The 10981-nt window shown below is 47.4% G+C and overlaps 1 non-coding gene across 1 annotated transcript; it reads right to left on the reverse strand.

The window, feature by feature from the left end:
- Nucleotides 1–10233: 10233 nt before the first annotated feature.
- TRNAS-ACU (transfer RNA serine (anticodon ACU)) lies at nucleotides 10234–10307 on the reverse strand. The gene has a single exon. It is a non-coding gene; the product is annotated as a tRNA-Ser (tRNA).
- Nucleotides 10308–10981: the final 674 nt, after the last annotated feature.

The raw sequence follows: 10981 nt of genomic DNA on the forward strand, positions 1-10981 counted from the left end.
TTTTGGAACCAGGACCCGTCTAAGAGCCCGGTGCTGGTTGTCTAAATACGGGGAACCTCTGTCCAATTTTTCCCCCAGTATTTAAATAACCAGGACCGGCTCAAAGAGGCTGGTTATATTAAGGAGGGGGGACCTCACACATTTTTTTTAACCCATTCAGACCCTTCTCCTTTAAGTTAATGGAAGCCCTGGACAACAAAATTGCATTCATGTCCTCCTCCCTCACCCTTCCCAGTCCCAAACACTCATTTTTTTTCTTTAAAAATGTATAATATATCACAAGAACAATGAGCAGGCAGGCAGCGGGCATTGGCGGCATCGGACTGAGATAGAAATTAGTGGTGGAGGGCTGGGTCAGTTGATTGTGGGAGAGTTTGTAAGCCATTGGCGGTGGCAGTGGGTATCGGCTCAGAGGCAGTAGCGGGCATTGGCTAAGGGTCATCGGCAGGATTCGGCGGACATTATGGCTGTAGTGCCTCACTAGCCACTGACCTCACCGCACGCCACTGTGGGACAGATGTAACATGCAGAGAGAGGTAGATTTTGGGAGAAGGAATGTCCTAGCATAACTGTTAATTGCAGTGTAATACTGTAATTCAACTGTGCAGCATTTGTGGCTAAATGTCAAAGAAGCCAGTATTTACCCTGCATGCAAAACAATAAATGTATTTGCACATACCTCCCAACTAACCCAATTTTTGCAGGACAGTCACTTTTTTTGGGAATGTCCAGCTAACCCAAATACCCCCCCCCCCCCCAGTGTCCCATAGTCATGGGGAAGGGGGGGGGGGTGGAAGGCTCCCTGTAGCTTGTTGCTCTGCAAATATGCACATTGTGGGTAATTCAGACCTGATCGCTAGGGTGTGTTTTTTGCATCCCTGTGATCAGGTGGTTGCCGCCTACAGCGGAAGGGAAAATTTGCTGTGCAGGTGTGTGATCACATGTGCACAAGAGCTGCACAGCTCAACACTTACTCAGCCATTGAGGTGACGTCACAAATCCTCCCACAAAACGCCGGGTCCCTCCAGTGTTTTTCCGGACACTCCCTAGAAACATTCAGTTGCCACCCACACAAACACCCTCTTCTTGTCAATCTTCTTGTGATCTCCGGACCGTCGCACCTACGCATTGTGGCGCATACGCATGTGCAGTGCAGACCTGATTGCCCGCTGGGTGAAAATAAATTGAAGCGATCTGGTCTGAATAAGCCCCAATGTCTATTCACGGGAGACAGAGGGGCTGGGGCATGGTCAGCAGCTCACAGAGCACCTATAATGACAAAAATGGGAGACATGGCTCATGATCGCGATATACCTGCGAAGGTACGCCCTCTATTGATTGACAGGCAGAGGCATTCGCATTTTCTGCGGGGCACCCGGAGAAAATGTAGGCACATGCACAGGATGGACCCTGCGTATATGCCCCTATCCTCTTCATAGTTTTTGGGGTTGGAACGAGCAGTGTGAAAACATCAATCGATGGGGGTAATTCCAAGTTGATCGCAGCAGGAATTTTGTTAGCAGTTGGGCAAAACCATGTGCACTGCATTTACGAACAGATGATTTTTTATATAACTTTTACCAGTTTCTGCATGCAGGATGTCAGAGTGGCGCTTATGTCAGCCGCGGCCTCCGCTGTTGCCCGCGTGGTTCAAATGTGCACTCATCAGTCTGGCGTCTCCTGTTTACTGTGGCCGGCGCCGCCATTGCTGTTAAAGTTCCCACATGGATTATCAATCCATTTGCTGTTTGTCCGGCCACCCTCCCCTCTCTGCTGTGTGTGTAAAATGCAGAAAACTTAACACCACGTTAAGGTCCCAAGGTGCCACCGGAGGCACAAAAGGAGGCTGAATATGCAGCACTCCTTTTACAAAAGTCTGAACTTCTGGAGGAGAAGCCAATTCTTTTTGAAAGAAAATGGATAAGGCCGAAATCTGGACCTTAATAGAGCCTAATTGTAGGCCCAAATTCACTCCAGTTTGTAGGAAGTGAAGGAAACGGCCCAGATGGAATTCTTCCGTAGGAGCATTCCTGGCCTCACACCAAGAAACATAATTTCGCCATATACGGTGTAATGTTTTAACGTTACATCCTTCCTAGCCTTTATCAGCGTAGGGATGACCTCAACCGGAATGCTAGGATCCGGCATTCAACCGCCATGCCGTCAAACGCAGCCGCGGTAAGTCTTGGAACAGACAGGGCCCCTGATGCAACAGGTCCTGTCTTAGAGGGAGAGGCCACAGATCTTCTGTGAGCATTTCCTGCAGATCCGGATACCAGGTCCTCCGTGGCCAATCTGGAACAATGAGGATTGTTCTCACTTTTCTTTGTCTTATTATCCTCAACACCTTGGGTATGAGAGGAAGAGGAGGAAATACATAGACCGACCGGAACACCCACGGTGTCACTAGGGCATCTACAGCTACTGCCTGAGGGTCTCTTGACCTTGCGCAATACCTCTGTAGCTTTTTGTTGAGCCGGGACGGCATCATGTCTATCTGTGGCAGTTCCCACCGACTTGTAATCTGTGCAAAGACTTCCTGATGAAGTCCCCACTCTCCCGGATGTAGGTCGTGTCTGCTGAGGAAGTCTGCTTCCTAGTTGTCCACTCCCGGAATGAACACTGCTGACAGTGCGCTTGCGTGATTCTCCACCCAGCGAAGAATTCTGGTGGCTTGTGCCATCGCCACTCTGCTCCTTGTGCCGCCTTGGCAGTTTACATGAGCCACTGCGGTGACGTCTGACTGGATCAGAACCGGTTGGTCGCAAAGTAAGGTCTCCGCTTGACGTAGGGCATTGTATATGTTGATGTGAAGACAAGTCTCTTGACTTGACCAAAGACCTTGGAAATTTCTTCCCTGTGTGACTGCTCCCCAACCTTGGAGGCTTGCGTCTGTGGTCACCAGGATCCAGCCCTGAATGCTGAATCTGCGTCCCTCGAGAAGGTGAGCACTCTGCAGCCACCACAGGAGTGATACCCTGACCCTGGGGGACAGGGTGATCAACCAATGCATCTGTAAATGTGACCCGGACCACTTGTCCAGTAGGTCCCATTGGAAAGTCCTCGCATGGAACCTGCCGAATGGAATGGCCTCGTATGATGCCACCATCTTTCCCAGAACTCGAGTGCAGTGATGCACTGACACAAGTTTTGGTTTCAATAGGTTCCTGACAAGAGTCATGAGTTCCTGGGCCTTATCTATCAGAAGATAAACCCTCTTCTGGTCCGTGTCCAGAATCATGCCCAAGAAAGACAGACGAGTAGTAGGAATCAACTGCGACTTCGGGATATTGAGAATCCAGCCGTGTTGCTGTAACACTTTCAGTGAAAGTGATACGCTGTTCAGCAACTGCTCTCTTGATCTCGCTTTTATGAGATCGCCCAAGTACGGGATAATTGTGACACCTTGCTTGCACAGGAGCACCATCATTTCCGCCATTACCTTGGTGAAAATTCTCAGGGCCATGGAGAGACCAAACAGCAACGTCTGAAATTGGCAATGACAGTCCTGTACCGCAAATCTGAGGTACGCCTGATGAGGTGGATAAATGGGGACATGAAGGTATGCATCCTGTACACAAATGCGGACAACAGGTGTCAAGCCGTGTGTTGCCTTTGTCAAGCTGTAATAAGTAGGGATAAGGATGTTAACCACCTCGGAACATCCTCCCTTATACGACACTTGCAGCGCATTCATCATAAGTCAGTGACAAGTTCAAAAACTTTGGATGACAGCGGAAGCAGTCCACTGACCACTAAATCCCTTCCTCTTGTAACCAAGCTCCTGCAAACCACACCACCAACTCCCTCAGTGTCAATTTCCTCCTTAGACAGGAGAGCCAATAGTCCTGCAGGCCATGTCACTGGCAAGTCTGACGAGTCCTCTCCTGCCTGGGATTCCTCCGATGCATCCTTGAGTGTAACGCCTACTGCTGCTGGCGCTGCTGTTGTTGCTGCTGGGAGTCGATCGTCATCCCAGAGGGGAAGTCGGAAGACCACTTGTACTACTTCCAGTAAGCAATTGACTGTCCAACAGTCCTTTGCGAGGAAGATGAAATATCACAGCAGTCATCCTGCTGCAAAGCGGATAACTCAGGTCTTGTCAGCCTGGGTGGTGAGAAACGTGGTTCCGGTATCCATCGTTAATTTACAGGCAACTAGAGACTTGATTGAGGTACTGTGTCCCCGGTACCAAATACCCTCTAGGTTCCATTTCTCTAGGCAGGCGATACCGAAAATGTACACAGACCTCAGAAAAAGAGTCACCAGTGTCCTAAAAAATGCAGTTGTACCCAATGTCCACTTGTCTGTGGTTAAGTGGAGCAGGGCAGACTCAGGACTATATGACTGTGACAGCCCACTGGGTAGATGTATTGCCCCCCGCAGCAAGAACAGCAGCGGCGGCACCAGTAGCAGCATCTCGCAATTGCCAACTCGTTCCTAGGCAGGCTACGCTTTGTATCACCGCTTTCCATAAGAGGCACACAGCTGACAACCTCTTACGGAAACTGAGGAACATCATCGCAGAATGGCTTACCCCAATTGGACTCTCCTGGGGATTTGTGACATCGTACAACGCCACCAATATTGTGCGTGCATTACATCTGGGTAAATTCCAGCACGTCCCATGTTTTGCACATACATTTAATTTGGTGGTGCAGAATTATTTAAAAAATGACAGGGGCGTGCAAGAGATGCTGTCGGTGGCCCGAAGAATTGCGGGCCACTTTCTGCCTTCAGCCACCGCATGTCAAAGACTGGAGCACCACCAAACATTCCTGAACCTGTCCTGCCATCATCTGAAGCAAGAGGTGGTAACGAGGTGGAATTCAACCCTCTATATGCTTCAGAGGATGGAGGAGCAGCAAAAGGCCATTCAAGCCTATACATCTGCCCACTAAATAGGCAAAGGAGGGGGAATGCACCTGACTCAAGCGCAGTGGAGAATGATTTCAACGTTGTGCAAGGTTCTGCAACCCTTTGAACTTGCCACACGTGAAGTCAGTTCAGACACTGCCAGCCTGAGTCAGGTCATTCCCCTCATCAGGCTTTTGCAGAAGAAGCTGGAGACATTGAAGGAGGAGCTAAAACAGAGCGATTCCACTAGGCATGTGGGACTTGTGGATGGAGCCCTTAATTCACTTAACCAGGATTCAATCTGTTGAAATCAGAGCACTACATTTTGGCCACCGTGCTCGATCCTAGATTTAAAACCTACATTGTATCTCTCTTTCCGGCAGACACAAGTCTGCAGAGGTTCAAAGACCTGCTGGTGAGAAAATTGTCAAGTCAAGCGGAACGTGACCCGTCAACAGCTCCTCCTTCACATTCTCCCGCAAGTGGGGGTGCGAGGAAAAGGCTAAGAATTCCGAGCCCACCCGCTGGCGGTGATGCAGGGCAGTCTGGAGTGAGTGCTGGCATCTGGTCCGGACTGAAGGACCTGGCAACGATTACTGACATGTCGTCTACTGTCACTGCATATGATTCTGTCACCTTTGAAAGAATGGTGGAGAATTATATGAGTGACTGCATCCAGGTAGGCACGTCAGTATGTATACTGGCAGGAAAAAGAGGCAATTTGGAGGCCCTTGCACAAACTGGCTTTATTCTACCTAAGTTGCCCTCCCTCCAGTGTGTACTCCAAAAGAGTGTTTAGTGCAGCCGCTCACCTTGTCAGCAATCGGCGTACGAGGTTACTTCCAGAAAATGTGGAGAAGATGATGATCATCAAAATGAATTATAATCAATTCCTCCGTGGAGACATTCACCAGCAATTGCCTCCAGAAAGTACACAGGGATTTGAGATGGTGGATTCCAGTGGGGACGAATTAATAATCTGTGAGGAGGGGGATGTACACAGTGAAAGGGGTGAGGAATCGGAGGATGATGAGGTGGACATCTTGCCTCTGTAGAGCCAGTTTGTGCAAGGAGAGATTGATTGATTGATTCTTTTTTGGTGGGGGCACAAACCAACCAGTCATTTCAGTCAGTCGTGTGGCAGACCCTGTCGCTGAAATGATGGGTTCATCAATGTTTTTCTTTTCAATCTAAGCCCCTGCAGTTTTCTGTAAGCATCTGCTTCGCTATGATGATCAACAAGTCACATAGGCAAACACTCAGGGCTGGAGGCGTAGATCTTAGGACCAGCTGCTACAAGCATGGCAGAGGTGTCACTATCACTGGTGACACCCAGAGAGGTGGCGAAGGAGATTGTAATGCAGTGCACGCAGATAAGCAGCGCAATGGTAAAAAGGAGGCATGGTCTCATAGGTAGGGGCGTGGCCTGAATCACCATTTTGTTGCTCCGGGTATCCCGGGGGTTGGGGGCTGCACCCGGGGACTAGTGTGTGAGTGGTGCTGGCTCCTGCACAGTGACAGAAACTGGGTGTTGCACGTAATGTCACAGTGAAACACCCATATTCTGTCACTGAAGAAGAGCCGGCACTTTGGTGTCACCCCCCTTGGCGGGTGACACTCGGGTGTGTGCCGCAACCCTGTTGTGATGCCACTGACCCATGGGAAGCTTTACGTGGCTTACCCATGTGTTAGTAGCCCCAAGCATCTTTTGTGTTAGTCCCTGAAGAAAAACTTCAAATATTGTTTACAATTTTGTAATCAATGGGCCTAATTCAGTAAGGATAGCAAATTCTGCTAAGTAACAGAATTTGCAATCCTTTTGGTTCGCATGCTGGGGCCACCCATCACAGGGCATGGCCACCCAGCATGCCGCCTCCCTTCTTGACCACGCTGAAATTGCAGTCTCAGTGCAGTTCAGCGTGATCATAAAAAATGGGTTAGCCTCCTGTTGGTGCAGACTGTACGTGTGCGCAGGAAGCCGCCACCATTTTTGTGATCGCAGTGGCTGCATGTGATGTCATGCAGCCGCTCTGACCACGCCTCCTGTTTCTCCGTTGCCGACCCCATTTTGTAGCCCTGCCCCTGCACCGCTCCATCTCCGACTTTGAAATGGATTGTTGCTGACCCCCCCCCCGCACCGATTGACAGTCAGAGGTGATCGCATTATCTGCGGGGTGCCACAGAAAATGCAGGCGCATGCGTATGCTCTTAGCAATTTTTGCAGTTGGATTGCTTATTGCGATTACAATCCAACCTGAATCAGGCTCTATTACCTATCACAATGCACTGCAGGTAGTACAAAATGGGGTTAATATAGGAGAAAAACCCCCAGAGCTGTGCTCCTTAACTGTCCCTGGTGGCTAGTGGAGCAGCTGCCCAGTAATCAGTGTCCACGCCAGTGCGCACACGGCCCGCCCCCTACAGCCACGCTGGATCTCGGTATAGTGTGGGCACAGAAGCCCCTTACCTCCCTTTCATCAGCGGCCTCGTGATCCCGGAGGGCGGTGTGTGTGTGACTGACCTTAGGACGAAACCGGAGCCTCCGCTGCAGTGACCCAGCAACCAGGGCACGGGAGTATACTGCGCCGCTGGGAGTGATGGAGCTGCAGTAAAGATGTCTATTAGACCTAGCCTGCTGCAGCCCTTGTAGATTCTTATAAAAAAAGTTCTTCTTTTCTTGTCAAAATTAATAGCTAAGAATAGGCTGCCTGAGGCAGCCCCCTGTTAAGTGGCCTACTACTGAAGGCACCAACTACAAACTGAGCTCCCTGTTCATGGAAGCGAGGTTATAGAGCAGGGGGCGCTGAGCATCTTGGGAACAGTCAAAAGCTTTGAGCCTGTTGGTGCCTCAGATCAAGATCCTACTCTACACCCCAATGTGAATCCTTGTGGAGTCCAGTGTACCCCACAGAAGAAATGAATGTGTCACACCCATTGGCAGCAACATTAGAATAGCTGCTGATGGGCACAATTGAGAAAGGAAGGGGGGAAAACATTTGAATCCAGCACATATATGTAATTTGAATATGTAATTTGTACCTTCCTACTTTAAAATGTAATGGATGAACCTCACCCTGTGAGAACTATCTTTATGATCAAGAGATCTCATATGCAAGATAAGTATGTGTTGGCAGAGGCGCTCACTGGGCAGAGATGCTGATCGCATCTCTGGCATGTGCCGGTGCACTGCGGCACCAGCACACACACACACTTCAGACCTGATCTCCTGTTGTGTGAATATGCACAGCAGAGATCAGATCTGAATTAGGCCCTATATACAGCTGTCAGTAAGGCAGGGATCTGCTGCTGCCAGTGAGGCAGGGATCTGCTGCTGCCAGTGAGGCAGGGATCTGCTGCTGCCAGTGAGGCAGGGATCTGCTGCTGCCAGAGAGGCAGGGATCTGCTGCTGCCAGTGAGGCAGGGATCTGCTGCTGCCAGTGAGGCAGGGATCTGCTGCTGCCAGTGAGGCAGGGATCTGCTGCTGTCAGTGAAGCAGTGATCTGCTGCTGTCAGTAAGGCAGTGATCTGCTGCTGTAAGTAAGGCAGGGATGTGCTGCTATAAGTGAGGCAGGTATGTGCTGCTGTCAATGAGGCAGGGATGTGCTGCTGTCAGTGAAGCAGGGATGTGCTGCTGTCAGCAAGGCAGTGATCTGCTGCCCACTATCTCCCTATCACCCCTGCTTGAGTCACACACTTTCCCTGTCACCCCTGCCCCAGTTACCCACTATCTCCCAGTCACCGCTGCCTCAGTTAACCACTATACCTGCGACCCCTGCCTCAGTCACCCACTATACCAGTCACCCCTGCTTTAGTCACCCACTATCTCTGTCACCCCTGCCTCAGTCAACCACTATCTCCATATCACCCCTGCCTCAGTCACCCACTATCCCTGTCACCCCTGCCTCAGTCTCCTACTGTCCCTGTCACCCCTGCCACAGTCATCCACTATATCCCTATCACCCCTGCCTTAGTCACTGACTATCTCCCAGTCACCCCGGCCTCAGTCACCCACTATCTCCCACTCATACATGCTTCAGTCACCCACTATCAACCCACTGCTAAATTGTGCTTCCTAGCTGTTTTTATAAAATCACTGAATCAAATCTAACTCTGATTACATCAGAGAAGGCCAGGTACCCTACACCAGAACAGGGGGTTTGAAATTTTGACTTGTCTACTTAAAGATCACCAAAATCTGATAACAAGGTCAATTACGTCCCTGGTTGGGATTGAACCACCAACCTTTTGGTTAGTAGCCGGACACACTAACCGATTGCGCCACAGAAACACTTTGCAAAAAGTACATACTGACAAAGGCTAATAAGCATTCATCTAGAACGTTTCCTAGAAAAACTTTAAAAAGTCAATAATCTGGAGAGTTTTTGTAAGATGTTTCTTCCATCAACCAATGAAGAAACACATTGGTACTTTCCCATGATGAGTGAGTGCTTCAGGATCTCTTGCACTTACATGTGCAGCAGAGTAATGGAAGCATGCTGGGCCCATTACCCAGAGGTAGGCAGATTGAAACTATCCTCTGCTATATGCATTTTTTTTGTTAATTAAAGTAATCAAAACTGGGATTGATATTTTTGCTCTTTTATTTTTACTTAAAGTACAATAACTTTTAACATTTTAATTTGTTTTAATAGTATATTGACAGTATAGTTTTCTTTAAAAAATCCACTTAATTTTCTTTACCCTATTATTAAAAGGGTAATTGACAAAAACAAACTACATTGTCACCAGAAGAGCAATACAAAATGTACAAGTGATATATTAAAATCATCTTTCCAGCTTGAATTTCAATGATGCATTGGGGCAACGATTTTGTGAGAAACATCTTCACCCTTAAATAAAGATTTTCTTAATTCCTTACCTGTGTGCTAATTAGATGTCACCTTGTTTTCACATTAAACAGACTTCTACATGAGAAAGCAGCAAGGATGCAGTGGCGTTAATGTTTCCTGGTGTCAACCTGTATTATTTCAGTAGACATTGAAATGAGGATGCATCTTGCTGCCTTTCCAATGGAGCAAGTTTAATTTAGTAATAGGTGAAAAACCATCCCTACAAAGGTGTTAATCAGAGACTTGGCTTTGTGGACACTTTTTAGAGAACAAATTTGTTAGCATAAAAATAAAGGCAGAAAATGAAGAGCTGTTTAATCACTCAATTGGATTTTTCTACCAGCATATTTTTTTCTCTGCAACCCATTGCTAAATTGTGCTTCCTAGCTGTTTTTTATAAAATCACTGAATCAAATCTAACTCTGATTACATCAGAGAAGGCCAGGTACCCTACACCATAAGAGGGGGTTTGAAATTTTGACTTGTCTACTTAAATATCACCAAAACCTGATCACAAGGTCAATTATGTCCCTGGGTGGGATTGAACCACCAACCTTTTGGTTAGTAGCCATACACACTAACCGATTGCGCCACAGAGACACTTTGCAAAAAGTACATACTGACAAAGGCTAATAAGCATTCATCTAGAACGTTTCCTAGAAAAACTTTAAAAAGTCAATAATCTGGAGAGTTTTTGTAAGAATTTTCTTAAATCAACCAACGAAGAAACACATTGGTACTTTCCCATGATGAGTGAGTGCTTCAGGATCTCTTGCACTTACATGTGCAGCAGAGTACTGCAATGGAAGCATGCTGGGCCCATTACCAAGAGGTAGGCAGATTGAAACTATCCTCTGCTATATGCATTTTTTTGTTAAAGTAATCCAAAACTGGGATTGATATGTTAGATATTTTATGTTTACTTAAAGTACAATGACTTTTACCATTTTAATTTGTTTTAATAGTATATTGACAGTATTGTTTTCTTTCAAAAATCCACTTAATTTTCTTTACCCTATTATTAAAATGGTAATTGACAAAAACAAACTACTTTGTCACCAGAAGAGCAATACAAAATGTACAAGTGATATATTAAAATCATCTTTCCAGCTTGAATTTCAATGATGCATTGGGGCAACGATTTTGTGAGAAACATCTTCACCCTTAAATAAAGATTTTCTTAATTCCTTACCTGTGTGCTAATTAGATATCACCTTGTTTTCACATTAAACAGACTTCCACATGAGAAAGCAGCAAGGATGCAGTGGCGTTAA

This window comes from Pseudophryne corroboree, unplaced genomic scaffold, assembly GCF_028390025.1.
Source record: "Pseudophryne corroboree isolate aPseCor3 unplaced genomic scaffold, aPseCor3.hap2 scaffold_1063, whole genome shotgun sequence".
NCBI classification, from domain to species: domain Eukaryota; kingdom Metazoa; phylum Chordata; class Amphibia; order Anura; family Myobatrachidae; genus Pseudophryne; species Pseudophryne corroboree.